The sequence below is a fragment of the Oncorhynchus keta genome, chromosome 36, assembly GCF_023373465.1.
Source record: "Oncorhynchus keta strain PuntledgeMale-10-30-2019 chromosome 36, Oket_V2, whole genome shotgun sequence".
NCBI lineage: Eukaryota > Metazoa > Chordata > Actinopteri > Salmoniformes > Salmonidae > Oncorhynchus > Oncorhynchus keta.
The window spans coordinates 4,853,704-4,868,563 of NC_068456.1; the positions used below are offsets into that span (position 1 = coordinate 4,853,704).

At 44.2% G+C, this 14,860-nt stretch overlaps 1 pseudogene; it reads right to left on the minus strand.

The window, feature by feature from the left end:
- Positions 1 to 1,251: 1,251 nt before the first annotated feature.
- On the minus strand, positions 1,252 to 12,230 carry LOC127916462 (uncharacterized; annotated as a pseudogene).
- Positions 12,231 to 14,860: the final 2,630 nt, after the last annotated feature.

A 14,860-nucleotide genomic window follows, 5' to 3' on the forward strand; every position in this document is an offset into this window, starting at 1 on the left:
TGTGACGAAGGAGAGGACGGGAGGGAGAAAAAGGAGGCCAGGATGGTGAAGGAGAAGAGGGTGATGAATCTACTGTGGCAGATGGAATCGGGTCTAGCATGGAAATGAGCTGGAGGGTGGAGGAGGAGTGTCGGCCACGGATCTGTCTGAAGGTGCAGGGGGTGCTGATCATGAACGTTTTATATCTGACTCTAGTCCTAAAACTATGGAGGTGAAGGGTGAATCCTCGAAGAGTAAGGACTCTGTGCGTGAATGCTGAGCTACTAAAAGAAGACAAATATATTGATATGATTGCCGATTATATTAAACAGAGTGAGTGGATTTAAATCTGTTAATATTGGATTGTGGTGGGATGGTCTAAAAGAGAAGATTAGAGGGTTGAGTGTTGACGACGCAAGACGGACAGATTTTATTTTAAAGAGGGAGCGGATAGCTTTGAATAAATGAATTGACATTGAGCTGGAAAATGTTGATAGGGTGGAGGGTTGTGATGTGGCAGGCTTTATGAAAGCTCAGGCTGCTGTAGATAACATTGAAAAGAGTGCATGTATGGGGGCGATCAAGGCTGTAGTGAGGTTTTAGGTTTTATTGATGCTAAATTACCTGATGCTGAACAAAAAATGTATGGCAAGGATATGACGGTTAAGGAGATATTGGAGGACATCTTGGCCAATAATAGGGAAAAAAAAGTCTGGGATCAGATGGGCTGAAAAGTGAGTTTAATCATCAATTTTTGGATATTATAGCACCTGTATTGTTGGATGTGTACATGGAACAGGCACAGATAGTTCCAGAATCATTGTCCACAGGATTGTTAAATATTAGAAAACCAATGGAGCAGGGAGAAGCTGGAAAATGTGAGGCCTTTAAGGTCACGGAATACTGATAAGATTTTGGCAAGGGTTTTCGCTAACCGTGCTAATAAAGTGATGGGGAGTATCGTATCTGAGTCAGATGTACAGTGTTCCTGGGAGGGATATTATGGATATTACTTGTACAATAAGGGATGTTGTTCGACATACTGTTGAGGGAGGCATAGTGCTTAGCCTAGATTTGAACAAGAAAACTAACTTGTGAGGGATGTAATGGAGATGCATGGATGAATGTGTATAAGTGTTACTGGTGCACCTAATCAAAAACAAATCAACCAGATCACAAAACAAAATGGTACTTGTGGAGTGAGAGAGAGAGGCAGGACTGGGCACCAGGACCCTTTATCACCTAGTTGATCCCAAACCCAGGTGCAACTTGTCACCTTAACGACCCAATCAGCTCCACCTGTCCCCAATCTGCAAATATAAACACAGAGAAGGTGGCAGGGAAACTGAGGGGGGGTATAACACCCACTCCTATGAAAAGCAGGAACTAACAAAGACCTGAAAACAAAACCCACAACCACACAAATACACCAATACAACTGATCAAAAACCATAACGGTTCAGACACAAAATAGTATACAAACCATAAAGGTAAGAGGCCCACCCCACCGTATGCCCATGATACCAACCCAACCAAATCACCTGACCCCAACCAACCTCAGCAACCACGGTACCTGGAAGCAACAATTTAAGAGAAAGAAATGGAGACGAAGTGACAGGAGAGCAGAAGCTAGAGCAACAGGAAGGACAAAATAAACCCTGTAAAGACCACCAACCGAAAATAAAAACAAACAACGAAGGCGTCCGAAGATCGATGAAATCGGTGCACGTTAAAGCACATTATCCACACTTTTTACATGTCGTACATCCTAACGCCTGCAGGAACAAACACCAGCGCATAATGCTGCTTTTTAGGCAAAGCATGGTGTGCAGGAAAGTAAGTGGGTTGTGGTCAGTTGTAAACCACAATAGGGACCACACACATACCTCAATATGCTTCAATGCCCAGATTAAAGCAAGGGCCTCTTTCTCCCCCACTGAATAGTTAAACTTTCGGGACTAACAGGATGTTCAACACCCCATCTGCTTGAAGCAACACTACACCTGCCCCTACGTTACTTGTATCCACATATAGGCTGAAGGCAGTTCAAATCATGGGGCAGCCAACACAGGGTCAGAACTAAGAAGCAGTTTCACATTTTCAAAAGCACTCTGACAGCAGGAAGACCAGATTAAATCAGCCCTCTCCTTCAACAGATCAGTCAGAGATGCTACAACCATGGAGAAGTTGAAGCAAAACCCCCGAAAGTACCCAACCATACCTAGGAAGCGTTGCAGCTCCTTCTTGGTGGTGGGCGGTGGAAACAGACTGATAGTGGCCACTTAAGCCTGCACCGGGAGAACACGACCCTGCCCGACCACTCTGCCGAGGTAGGTCACTGTTGCCTGGGCAAACTCAGTTGGCAAAGTTCACAGCGAGACAGGCCTCAGCCAAATGTTCAAACAGAGTCCGTATCTGCACAAGATCGCGCTCCCAAGTGTCACTATAAAACAACCACATCATCTAGATAAACAGCACAGCTTTCAAGGCCAGAGGTCACCCTATTCATTAGACGCTAAAACATAACAGGAACATTGCGTAGGCCTCAACTCCTGACCGAATAGGAGAAAAGACCCGAAGGAATAATAAAAGCAGATATTTCACGATCTCTTCATGACAAAGGCACTTCCCAGTAACCCTTCAGCAAATCAAACTTGCTGAAAAACCGGACAGTACCAACCTGGTAAACACAATCTTCCATCCGTGGGAGTGGGTAACAGTCCGGTTCTCAGTCCAAAATCTAAGATAGTATGCCATAAGTTTGTTTGAGGACAGTGCCCCACATCAACATTTTCCACAATCATAGGTTTCATTAAATATTCACTTTTGGAAAATCTTCCTCTGATTTGTCATACAAGGGTCCCAGCTATAACATGTAGTGTCATTTTGTTAGATAAAATCCTTCTTCATATCCCAAAAAGTCGATTTAGTTGGCACCATCAATTTGAGTAATCCACTTGTTCAACATGCAGAGAAAGCAATCCGAAAATCTACGCCTAAACATTGATTCAACAAGTCAAAGTACGTTTCTAGTTAGTGCTCAGGTACCCTAAAATGTAATTAAACAATAATATTTCATACGGAAAGAAGTATGTTCAAAGGAAAGCAATATTAGCAGGTGCGCGTCATCCTCATTGCACTGCACAGATTTCCAAACTGGTGTCGTTGTACTAAAACTCATATTTATCACTCGTTATTGAAGTTACAAGCCTGAAGCCAAGAACAAAGACTGTTGACACATTGTGGAAGCCATGGGAATTCCAATATGGGAGCTGGAATTGATATTCCCCTATGCTTTCATATCTTAATGAAAGTTTGAGTTTTATCGTGTATTATTTGAATTTGGCGCTATGCATTTCCCAGGCTATTCTCAAGGCCACTTGAGACGCTGGTCATTTTTCCGTTGTCCCGGTAAATCCCACAAGAGGGCGAATGGAATCATATTGCAAATGTCCAAAACATCACGAATCACGACGTGGCCTTATCCCCTAAACGGAAAAGACTTGAAGACGAAACTTGGTGAGCATAGGTTTGGCATAATGGGCAGTTGGCCCCGAACAAGATGGCGTCTAGGCCTCAACGTTTTTGAGTTATGGCCATTTTTCTGGGATTAAAGGTCAAAAATGAAAATAAAATAATAATTTGACCGCTTCACGTCAAAGTAAGTGACCTACGGTGTCAATAAAAAAGAACGCAATCTATCTATGTCATTCAAGAGAAATCCACAATGTCAAATTGGTGATGTTCAAAAATAGTTTTTTTTTAAACAGTTACAAATCCAGTTGCAGCGTGTTCATACGAATCTTTTTAATGTCTGCTTCGGGGCTCTGAGATTTCTGTGATAGACACACACACTAAACCCTCCGTAAATAAGTCAGTTCTTAACGTAAAGACTTAAAACTCAATATTCTATAATTGCCTACCCCAAGGAGGATATGTGTTCACTTTCAGCTTCTGGTGTAAACCGGAAGTGCCTTAAAATTGTGTCATAGGTGCTGTTTCGAAAGGGTTAGATCTTTTCAAAACCTCATATGTGTGATTAGGCAACCCTCATGAACTGTAAGTCAGTCATTTCTCCCAAAAGATGTCAAAGAAAAGCCATCACACACACACACACACACACACACACACACACACACACACACACACACACACACACACACACACACACACACACACACACACACACACACACACACACACACACACACACACACACACACACACACACAGCAAGGATGGAGTGACAAAGTGCGGTGCTTGAAGACACACAGAGCCTGCAATGGATTTCCATATTCTCAAGGCCATGCTGAGTTCAACGAGATGCCCCGCTTGACCGTAGCTCGCTCTGAGTGCAGCGACTGTGAAAAAAGTAGGCCCAAAATTACGCCTGGCCCTAAATGTCATTTGCTTTGGGTGACAGTGAGAGATCTGTGCATGCCTAACCTTCACCGTGTGGCATTAACCCTTAACAGAAAAATATTTTTTAAATTTTTTATCTCACAGCTTACAATGACATCTCTCCTTATAGGAAAACATTGCCTGCTCCCCTAAATTCAACCTAGAGCCTATGTGGGTTAATATTGCCTTATGAACATGTCTTCAATGGCAATCCATCAGGCCACTATGAGAGTTACCTGTGTTGATTCTAAGCTTCCTGAAGCAAACGGAAGTGGTTAAAATCACCCTGAAAGTGTTTTTCCATACCCAAACTGATGTTTGATAGAAATAGTGAATTCAACCCTGTGTAAATCAGTCAGTTCTTAACGTATATACTTAAAACGCAGGATTCCGTAAAAGCATACTCCAATGAGGATATGCGTTTACTTTTAGCTTCCTGTGTCAACCGGAAGTGCCATAATTGTGGTGTCACAGGGGCTGTTTCGAAGGGTTAAAAAGTCAGATCTTTCCAAAACTTCATATGTGCGATTAGGCAACCCTCATGAAATGTAAATCAGTCATGTCTCCCATAAAATTTCCAAGAAAAACTCAATCACACACACACACAGCTTGGACGGAGGGACACAGTGGGGTGTGTCGAGACAGACAGAGCCAGCAATAGTTAACTTTGTTCGAACTATTAAAGAACCGTCAGACCTAGAGCTCAGGTTGATATTGCGTGGTGAGTTATGTGGCTCTAGAAGGTTCTCGGACCGAGAAACAGCCTCGTACATTTGCAATGACTTCAATTCATTTTTACATCACGAAAATTACGACATTTAGAAATGTCCCAGAGCCGCAAGACTAGGTGCATTGCAACCGCCTCGGCCCATAGAGACATACGCCAACGTTTCTGTCCGATAGCTCATTCAAGGACCCCGTAGCAAGGCATGGGAAAAAGGGGATTTTCAGCACCAATTAAGGTCTTGCTCGTGCACCAAATGACCTATCGAGCCGAAACTTGGGATTCGGGGTCAACTCAACTAGGCCTACACATAATGTCAGAACTGGACCCGCAGCTAGAACGTAACTACATGTTTTACGTTTTTATTGTGGTTTGAACAGAAGACGCTGTGAATTTTGGGCCAGCTCTGAAATATGTGATAGTTGGCTTCTAAACGAGTTGGAAAAAGTGGGTGTGGTGTCAGTTTGTATCAGTTTGGTGTCAGAATGATATCTAATTGACTGATGGACGGTGACTTGCTGGTGACTTTTGTCTATTTGCAATATGTTTAAACAGTGAGGTACCATCACCAAAATGACATTCTGAAATAAACCCTAACGAGCGATGGAGAGGAACCAGAATCACTGCCCGGCCATCCCGAGTTCATCATGCCAGTCAATTTAGCATTTCTGCAGTATTTTTGAGCATGACAAATTCGTGATGATAAACGCCCATTGAAACATATTGCAAATGCACAGCCGTGCACCTGGTGATTCTAATGGGTTACCATTACGGGGTAGCAAGGGGCCCACGATTGGATAGGGAGCACCCCCCACCGGCGCCCCTGGTCATTTTGGACATTTTTCATAAAATCAACAGTCCCACTTAAAAACAACAGTCCCACTTCTCCCTCATCATACATGACAAATAGACCATCTTGGTTGATTCATGGCTTAGCATAGTGCTATATGTCATTTTGGCAGTATAAATGCTTTTTGGACATGTTTCTCTGACTTTTGTGTTTGTAAACCAACTTCCATTGATCGTACATGGCAAATGGATATAATATCCTGATTTGGCACTTTCAAATCTTCCATATTGCATTTAGACATTTCTTATGGCATTTGGCCTAAAAAAGAAACTGACTGACTTTGACTTTTGACTTCCTATGAAATCATATTGTACATGGACAAAACATAAAAAAAGTCAAAGTAAAAAAAAATGTTTTTAAAAGCTGCCAGAGTCTCCCGTCTGTCCTGAGCTGCCGGAGTCTCCCGTCTGTCCTGAGCTGCCGGAGTCTCCCGTCTGTCCTGGGCTGCCGAAGTCTCCCGTCTGTCCTGGGCTGCCGAAGTCTCCCGTCTGTCCTGAGCTGCCGGAGTCTCCCGTCTGTCCTGACCTGCCGGAGTCTCCCGTCTGTCCTGGGCTGCCGAAGTCTCCCGTCTGTCCTGAGCTGCCGGAGTCTCCCGTCTGTCCTGAGCTGCCGGAGTCGCCCATCTGGTCCACTCACACAGACAGCATCGCGAAGAAGGCGCAGCAGCGCCTCTTCAACCTCAGGAGGCTGAAGAAATTCGGCTTGTCACCAAAAGCACTCACAAACTTCTACAGATGCACAATCGAGAGCATCCTGGCGGGCTGTATCACCGCCTGGTACGGCAACTGCTCCGCCCTCAACCGTAAGGCTCTCCAGAGGGTAGTGAGGTCTGCATAACGCATCACCGGGGGCAAACTACCTGCCCTCCAGGACACCTACACCACCCGATGTTACAGGAAGGCCATAAAGATCATCAAGGACATCAACCACCCGAGCCACTGCCTGTTCACCCCGCTATCATCCAGAAGGCGAGGTCAGTACAGGTGCATCAAAGCTGGGACCGAGAGACTGAAAAACAGCTTCTATCTCAAGGCCATCAGACTGTTAAACAGCCACCACTAACATTGAGTGGCTGCTGCCAACACACTGACACTGACACTGACTCAACTCCAGCCACTTTAATAATGGGAATTGATGGGAAATGATGTAAATATATCACTAGCCACTTTAAACAATGCTACCTTATATAATGTTACTTACCCTATATTATTCATCTCATATGCATACGTATATATTGTACTCTATATCATCGACTGCATCCTTATGTAATACATGTATCACTAGCCACTTTAACTATGCCACTTTGTTTACATACTCATCTCATATGTATATACTGTACTCGATACCATCTACTGTATCTTGCCTATGCTGCTCTGTACCATTCATATATCCTTATGTACATATTCTTTATCCCCTTACACTGTGTATAAGACAGTAGTTTTGGAATTGTTAGTTAGATTACTTGTTGGTTATTACTGCATTGTTGGAACTAGAAGCACAAGCATTTCGCTACACTCGCATTAACATCTGCTAACCATGTGTATGTGACAAATACAATTTGATTTGATTTGATTTAGCTGCCGGAGTCGCCCGTCTGTCCTGAGCTGCCGGAGTCGCCCGTCTGTCCTGAGCTGCCGGAGTCGCCCGTCTGTCCTGAGCTGCCGGAGTCGCCCGTCTGTCCTGAGCTGCCGGAGACGCCCGTCTGTCCTGAGCTGCCGGAGCCGTCCGTCAGCCAGGAGCTGCCGGAGCCGTCCGTCAGCCAGGAGCTGCCGGAGCCGTCCGTCAGCCAGGAGCTGCCGGAACCGTCCTTCACTCCGGCACTGCCGGAATCTCCTGTCCATTCGGGACCCATTGCTAGGGTCACCGGTTGAGGAGGCGGACAAAAACGATTGGTGGAGTGGGGTCCACGTCCCAAGCCAGAGCCGCCGCCGCGGACAGACACCCACCCAGACCCTCCCCTATAGGTTCAGGTTTTGCGGCCGGAGTCCGCACCTTTGCGGGGGGTACTGTCACGTTCTGACCTTAGTTCCTTTGTTATGTCTTTGTTTTAGTATGGTCAGGGCATAAGTTGGGTGAGTTTGTCTGTGTTCCGTTTTCTATGTTGTGTTTTGTGTTTGGCCTGGTAGGTGTCGTTTTTCCCGCTTGTGTTTCGTGGGTGTTTATTTTCTGTGTCTGTGTTCCACACGGAACTGTTTCGGTTGGTTATTTCACGAGTCGTTTATTGTTTTGTTTCAGTGTTCGTTTGTTTTAAAAAAGAGCATGAACACGTACCACGCTGCGCATTGGTTCTCCGATCCTTACTACTCCTCCTCGTCGTCGTCGTCGGAAGACAGCCGTTACAATCACCCACAACTTTTGCTGTGAGGCGTCCATTTCCTCAACAACTGATCTTGAACGTTGTAACCCTAGGCAGAACTCCTTACATCAACCGGGGGTATTTTGGGTATAAAAAATAATCTTTATGGAACAAAAGGAACATTTGCTGTGTAACTGGGAGTCTCGTGAGTGAAAACATCCAACGATTTTCAAAGGTAAACGGTTAATTTGATTGCTTTTCTGATTTTCGTGACCAAGCTTCCTGATGCTAAGTGTACATAATGCTATGCTAGGCTATCGATAAACGTACACAAACGCTTGGATTGCTTTCGCTGTAAAGCATAATTTCAAAATCTGACACGACAGGGTGATTAACAAAAGGCTAAGCTGTGTTTTGCAATGTTGCACTTGTGATTTCATGAATATTAATATTTTTTTTCCAATCGCTTCTTATGAGAAACCAATTGCCTCGACGGATATATTATCGAATATATATGTTAAAAACACCTTGAGGATTGATCCTAAACAACGTTTGCCGTGTTTCTGTCGATATTATTGAGCTAATTTTGAAAAAAGTTTGGCGTTGTAGTGGTAGCATTTTCCGGTCGATTTCTCAGCCCAGCATAATGAACAAATGGGAGCTATTTCGCCTACAAAAATAATATTTGGGGAAAAAATGAACATTTGCTATCTAACTAGGAGTCTCCTGAGTGAAAACATCCAAAGTTCTTCAAAGGTAAATGCTTTAATTTGGTTTCGTTTCTTATTTTCGTGAAAATGTTGCCTGCTGCCAGCAGAGCCTAGCATAGCATTATGCCATGATAAACTTACACAAATGCTTGTCTAGCGTTGGCTGTAACGCATATTTTGAAAATCTGAGATGACAGTGTGATTAACAAAAGGCTAAGCTTGTGTTTGAATATATTTCATTTGCGATTTTCATGAATAGGAAAGGTTTCTAGGGGTATTTATGTCCGCTGCGTTATGCTAATTTGTTTGAGGCTATAATTACGCTCCCGGATTCGGGATTGCTAGTCGCAAGAAGTTAACATCTTGTTAATTTACCCATCGTGTCCGCGTTTTAAAATGTTTTACAGCGAAAACACAACATATATTTATGTTAGATCTCCACCAAATCCAAAAAACACACAACCATTTTCCCCAGCCAAAGATAGTCACAAAAGCAGAATTAGAGATAAAATTAATCACTAACCTTTGATAATCTTCATCAGATGACATTCATATGACACAATACATTTATGTTTTGTTTGATAATATGCATATTTATATCCACAAATCTCGGATTACATTGGTGCCATGTTCAGAAATGCCTCCAAAATATCCGGAGTAATTACAGAGAGCTAATAACAGAAATACTCATCATAAACTTTGACGAAAGGTACATGTTTTACATACAATTAAAAGATACACTTGTTCTTTATGCAACCGCTGTGTCAGATTTTTTACAAATAAAAAAAATACGAAAAAAGCATACCATGCAATAATCTGGGACGCGGTCAGAAACATTTCTCCGCTATGTTGGAGTCAACCGAAATACGAAATTACATCATTAATATTCCCTTACCTTTAATGATCTTTCATCAGAATGCAGTGCCAGGAATACTAGTTCCGCAATAAATCGTTGTTTTGTTCCATAATGTCCATTACTAGTGTCCAATTAGCTACTTTTGCTAGTACGTTTAGTTCACATGTCCAAAAGCTGGTGCTGGTCCAGGCGAACTCGGACAAAAACGTCAAAAAGTTATATTCCAGGTCGAATAAACTGGTCAAACTAAGTAGAGAATCAATCTTCAGGACGTTATTATCATATATGTCCAATAACGTTCCAACCGGAGCATTCGTTTTTGTCTACGGAGTAATGGAAAGCATGGTGATATCATGAGGAATGCGCGTAACCAGGAACTTGCATTCTACTGACTCAAATAGCTGCCTTCCGGCCCCACATCACACAAGAGGCTTCATTCCACATTGTACTGACTGTTGACATCTAGTGGAAGCTGTAGGAAGTGTGAACAGATCCATATCTTACTGGGATGTGAATAGGCGAGGAGTTGAAAATCAACCATCCCCAGAATTTCCACTTCCTATTTGGAAGTTTGCCTGCCCTGTGAGTTCTGTTATACTCACAGACATAATTCAAACAGTTTTAGAAACCTCAGAGTGTTTTCTATCCAATAGTAATTATAATATGCATATATTAGCATCTGGGACAGAGTAGGAGGCAGTTCACTATGGGCACGCAATTCATCCAAAGTCAAAATGCTGCCCTCTATCCCTAAAAAGTTAACTTGTTCACAAATGGGTCTTCCAAATGGACAAATGACCCCAAGTATACTTCCAAAGTTGTGGCAAAATGGCTTTAAACCTCCCGTTCTCATTCTGTATACACCCCGTGTGCTCCGGGTCAAACTGACCCGCCTTGACTAAACCCCCAATGAGCACACGTGTGACGGTATGCATGTGTACAGCCTTTACAGATATATTTCTTACACCTGCAGTACACAGTATGTGTTTTACAGTCATTCTTTGGTGGGCGGATCTGAAACCTCTTCCTCTTACTTGCCCCAGCTGGGGAAGTGGCTGGGGGCTCCTCAGGTTGCTCATGAGATCTAGCCCTCTGAACAGCTTTCACAACTTCTGCAGATGCGTCTGTGTAGTGGAGATGCTCCCTTCTTTCGATGAATGGTGTTACAAGTACTTTTCCCAGCTGCTCCAGGAACACCCTCTTCTTGTTGCACTTAAGAGGCATCCAGCTCGGGTTGATCTCTCTCCATATCACAATGGCATTGTAGGAGGAAACATCAATGATGTTGTGGAAGATGACCAGGGGCCAGCGGGCAGTCATCCTTCTGCAGCTGTATGTTCCAATCACCTTATCTCGGTTGACCACACCTCCTGGCTTCCTGTCCTGGCGATGGCTAATTCCAGCCTCTGTGTGCAGTGTGCTCAGAAGTAACATATTCTTGTTTTTCTTTGGGAGGTAGGGAACTATAGTGGTGGTGCGCGTGAAGGCAAACTTTGATCAGAAGACCTCTCTTAACTTTGACACAAGCAGTGCAGGTGGGAGCTCAGGCTTGTTCTTTCTAACTGTGCCAACCATGGTGACGTTCCTCTTCAGGAGCTGCTGTCCGAGTTCATAAGAAGTGAAGAAATTGTCACGTGACATTGCGACCCCTCAGTCCCTCTGTCTCATCAAGCACAACGCACATCCCCTGGTTCTTCTCTGGGCCTCCACTGGTCGGCTTCCTGGTGTAGACTTGCATCTTCCAAGCGTTGCTGGATTTGGCGTCGCAGGCCTAACCATGACTTGATCCCATATTTTTCTGGCTTGCTGGGCATATACTGCCGGAAAGGACAATGACCTTTGGCAAGAAGAGATTAGCATCATCGGTAATTATTAGCATCGGTGTCACACAGAAACAGTCACAGAAGTCAGTGGTGAAAATCACTTTTATTAAATATATATATATATACTAACTCTGAATGGAACCAGTTGCTCATCCACTGTCACGTCAGGCCCTGGGTTGTAGAGCCAGGCCAGGCAGCCGCTCAACCCGCTTTTCCCAGACCTCTCAAACGGCTGCCAGTTTGTCTGTCCCACATCTTGCAGGTCTTGACTCATGGTCATCAAATCGTAGCAGTCTTGAGTAAGTGTGAAATACTTTTAGTTGCATGTTGGCATGGAAAATGGCCCTTCCACTCCCTGCATCCCATAGACTAGCGGCAGCCTCACATCGGGACATGTATACACCTGCTAAGATTAGCAGCCCTATATAGACATGCAGGTCAGTCTCATCCATCCCTTTCCAGCTGTCTCCAGATTTGTCATGTCCAGGATGATTTTTTTCTATTTGCCGGTGTGATAAACAGGTAGAATGTTGAGGCCATGTCATGGGCATGGGAAACGGCATACGTTGTGGGTACTGGGGTCATCTACATGACCTTATGTTCTGCCATTCTTCCCTGTTTGTGATATGCCACTGAGGACCATTTGATTTTGCCGTTTTTTGACAGGAAAGTCTCTCTTTCAGCGTGAGAGATATCGTCTTCCTCTGAAGATGATGCATCATGCTCTGGGTTGTAATTCCTCCCAATCTTCATTTTCTGACACATCCTCCACTTCCTCTTCAGAATCAGCGTAGACTTGCTGTACATTTGAAAATATCATTTTCTAGAACCTGTTCAGCAGTGAAACGCACAGTAATGGCTTCAGCACCTTGGACAAGACCACATGTCCAGACATGTACCCATGACAATATTAGTACCTGTTGTTTCGTACAGCTTACACGGGTACATGAATACAGGCAACATTTCACTTTTGTAATATTGGGGTCAGTCTAGGACAAGTCATCAAATTTCAAGTTGCATAATGTCTAGGAGGTGATTGTTTTCACTGCTGTAGTTTCGGGTCAAAATGATCCAACAACAGCGGGAGGGTTAATCAACACAGTGCCGGGTCACAGTGTCGGTTCAAAATGACCCAAGGACAGCAGAAGGGTCAACACTGGGTGGGGTCAAAATGACCCAAGGACAGCGGGAGGGTCAACACGACCCGAGGACAGCAGGAGGGTTAATGAACTGTCCACAACCAGGGAAGTTAGTCTTGGAAGGGGGGGCGGTTTAAAATCCATACCCAAAACGCACACAGTCCACAACTCAGGCAATATGGAAACATTCGGTACAGGATGCAGGGGTCCTTGGTGATACGGGCCCAACACAATATATTAATGACTAAAGTAATGACAGTAGCAAAGGCACTCCAATGCAGAATAGTGAATAATGGCATATGTTACATCAGCGTGTTTCGATACACTCAGGTATTATGATACGAGAAAGGGGAATGATGACTCAGACATTGAGTTTGTTAGTGGTAACACATGTAGAGAGCTGCAGCTCAACCCTTTTAGAGCTGCAGTTGCACAGCTTCTATGCAAGAGGCTGAAGGTGCAGTGCAAGTAGCAGTCTGTAATTCTTACAGCTGCTGGTGAGTTAGGGGCTCCTTGTAAGAGTGTGAAAATAAAAGGAGACGGAAATAGTTTCTTCAGAGCGATCAGTGAAGTGGTGTGTGGTACAGATGAGTATCATGGAACAATTCAAAAAGTCGTGGTGAAGCAGCTAGAAAGCAACGATGGTACATATAGGAGCATTTTGAGAATGGGTTACCGTTCAGTGTCAGAATATATAATCAAATCCAAAAGGAGCTCTCTAGCTGGTTGGGCGACTGAAGTGGAGATTCAAGCAGCAGCAGATTGTTTGGGTGTAAATATATATACATACTACACCGACCGCTGGCTTGAATACAGTTGTAACGGTTTACAGGTGTCTAACAAGGGGATTTATTTTGGAGAATCATGGGAACCATTATGAGACAGTTGTTTGCGTCAAGAGGCCTCATGTGCAGTTTTGTTAATGCAAAGTAGATGCAAGTGGGAACAGTGTTACACCACAAGCATTCAAGTCTTCAGCCTCCAACTCGCCCGATTCCGAGAGAGCTTGGCAAGCAACAAGGTCCAGTGAATACGATGATTTGATGTGTGAGGATGATCCCGGATACTGGCAAGAGGACGATGAGCATGAACACGAAGAGTGGTACCACGATGAGCATGAACACAACTCTGGGTGATGACTTGGAGGATACCAGGGACCACGAAGCCGAAACTCGTCACCAATACAATTCCAAAAACAACCTTCTGGATGACGACGAGGTTTACGACGACGACGAGGTTGACGACACGATTCGTGCTGAGGAGGATGCGAGACAAAAACAGTGCAAGCTTAATTGGTCACTATTGAACAGATCACGGCTTTCATTTTTAGAATGGCTGGGTGAGCGCTGGTGGGGCTCGGTCTCTGAAGAGCAGATTAGCTCTTTCATGGATACACCTAAGATTCGCGCTGGAGATATTGTCATCGCAGCACACTTTGGTGACGTGCCTGGAGGAATGGGTTCGGTTACGGTGAAGACCAACAACGCAGTCATGACATTTGGTGTGTTCATCCGTCACGACTTGATACAAGTTGATTTTTCAAATCCTATTGACATAATAGATCTCGTTTGTAAACTGGGAGAAGGGCACTTGCTGCCTAGACAGAGGAAAATAATTGACTACTTTTCTGTGACACATATAGTGGAAGAGATGTATTACATGATAAAGGTGCTGAAAGGTGCATGGTGGGGAGCTTCATACGGCAGTTCCAAAAGGCCACCTGAGCACCGCGAAGTGATACAGAATCTACGAATTAAGGAAAAACTGTACGCCGACCCAGGTGCAGCATTATGCATTATATGGATAACAAGAGTTTGGGATACCTGTTCAAGATTGTGACTGCCAAGGGAAAGAGATTCAAGGTGACGTTTGATACATTGGGGTTTACGATAGGGACAAGTGCACGCTTCTCCGAGATCACAAGTGTACTGTCCTACATCAGCATGGTTGAAAAATTCACCTTTGCAACTCGACCCTGTTCCGTGATGCAAGCGAACCCGAGCGTCGGGGATGAAGACATGGAAGGTCCACCGCGTGTCACAGAGTCGCCAAGAAATCTGTAGATTACTACAGATGGAAGTT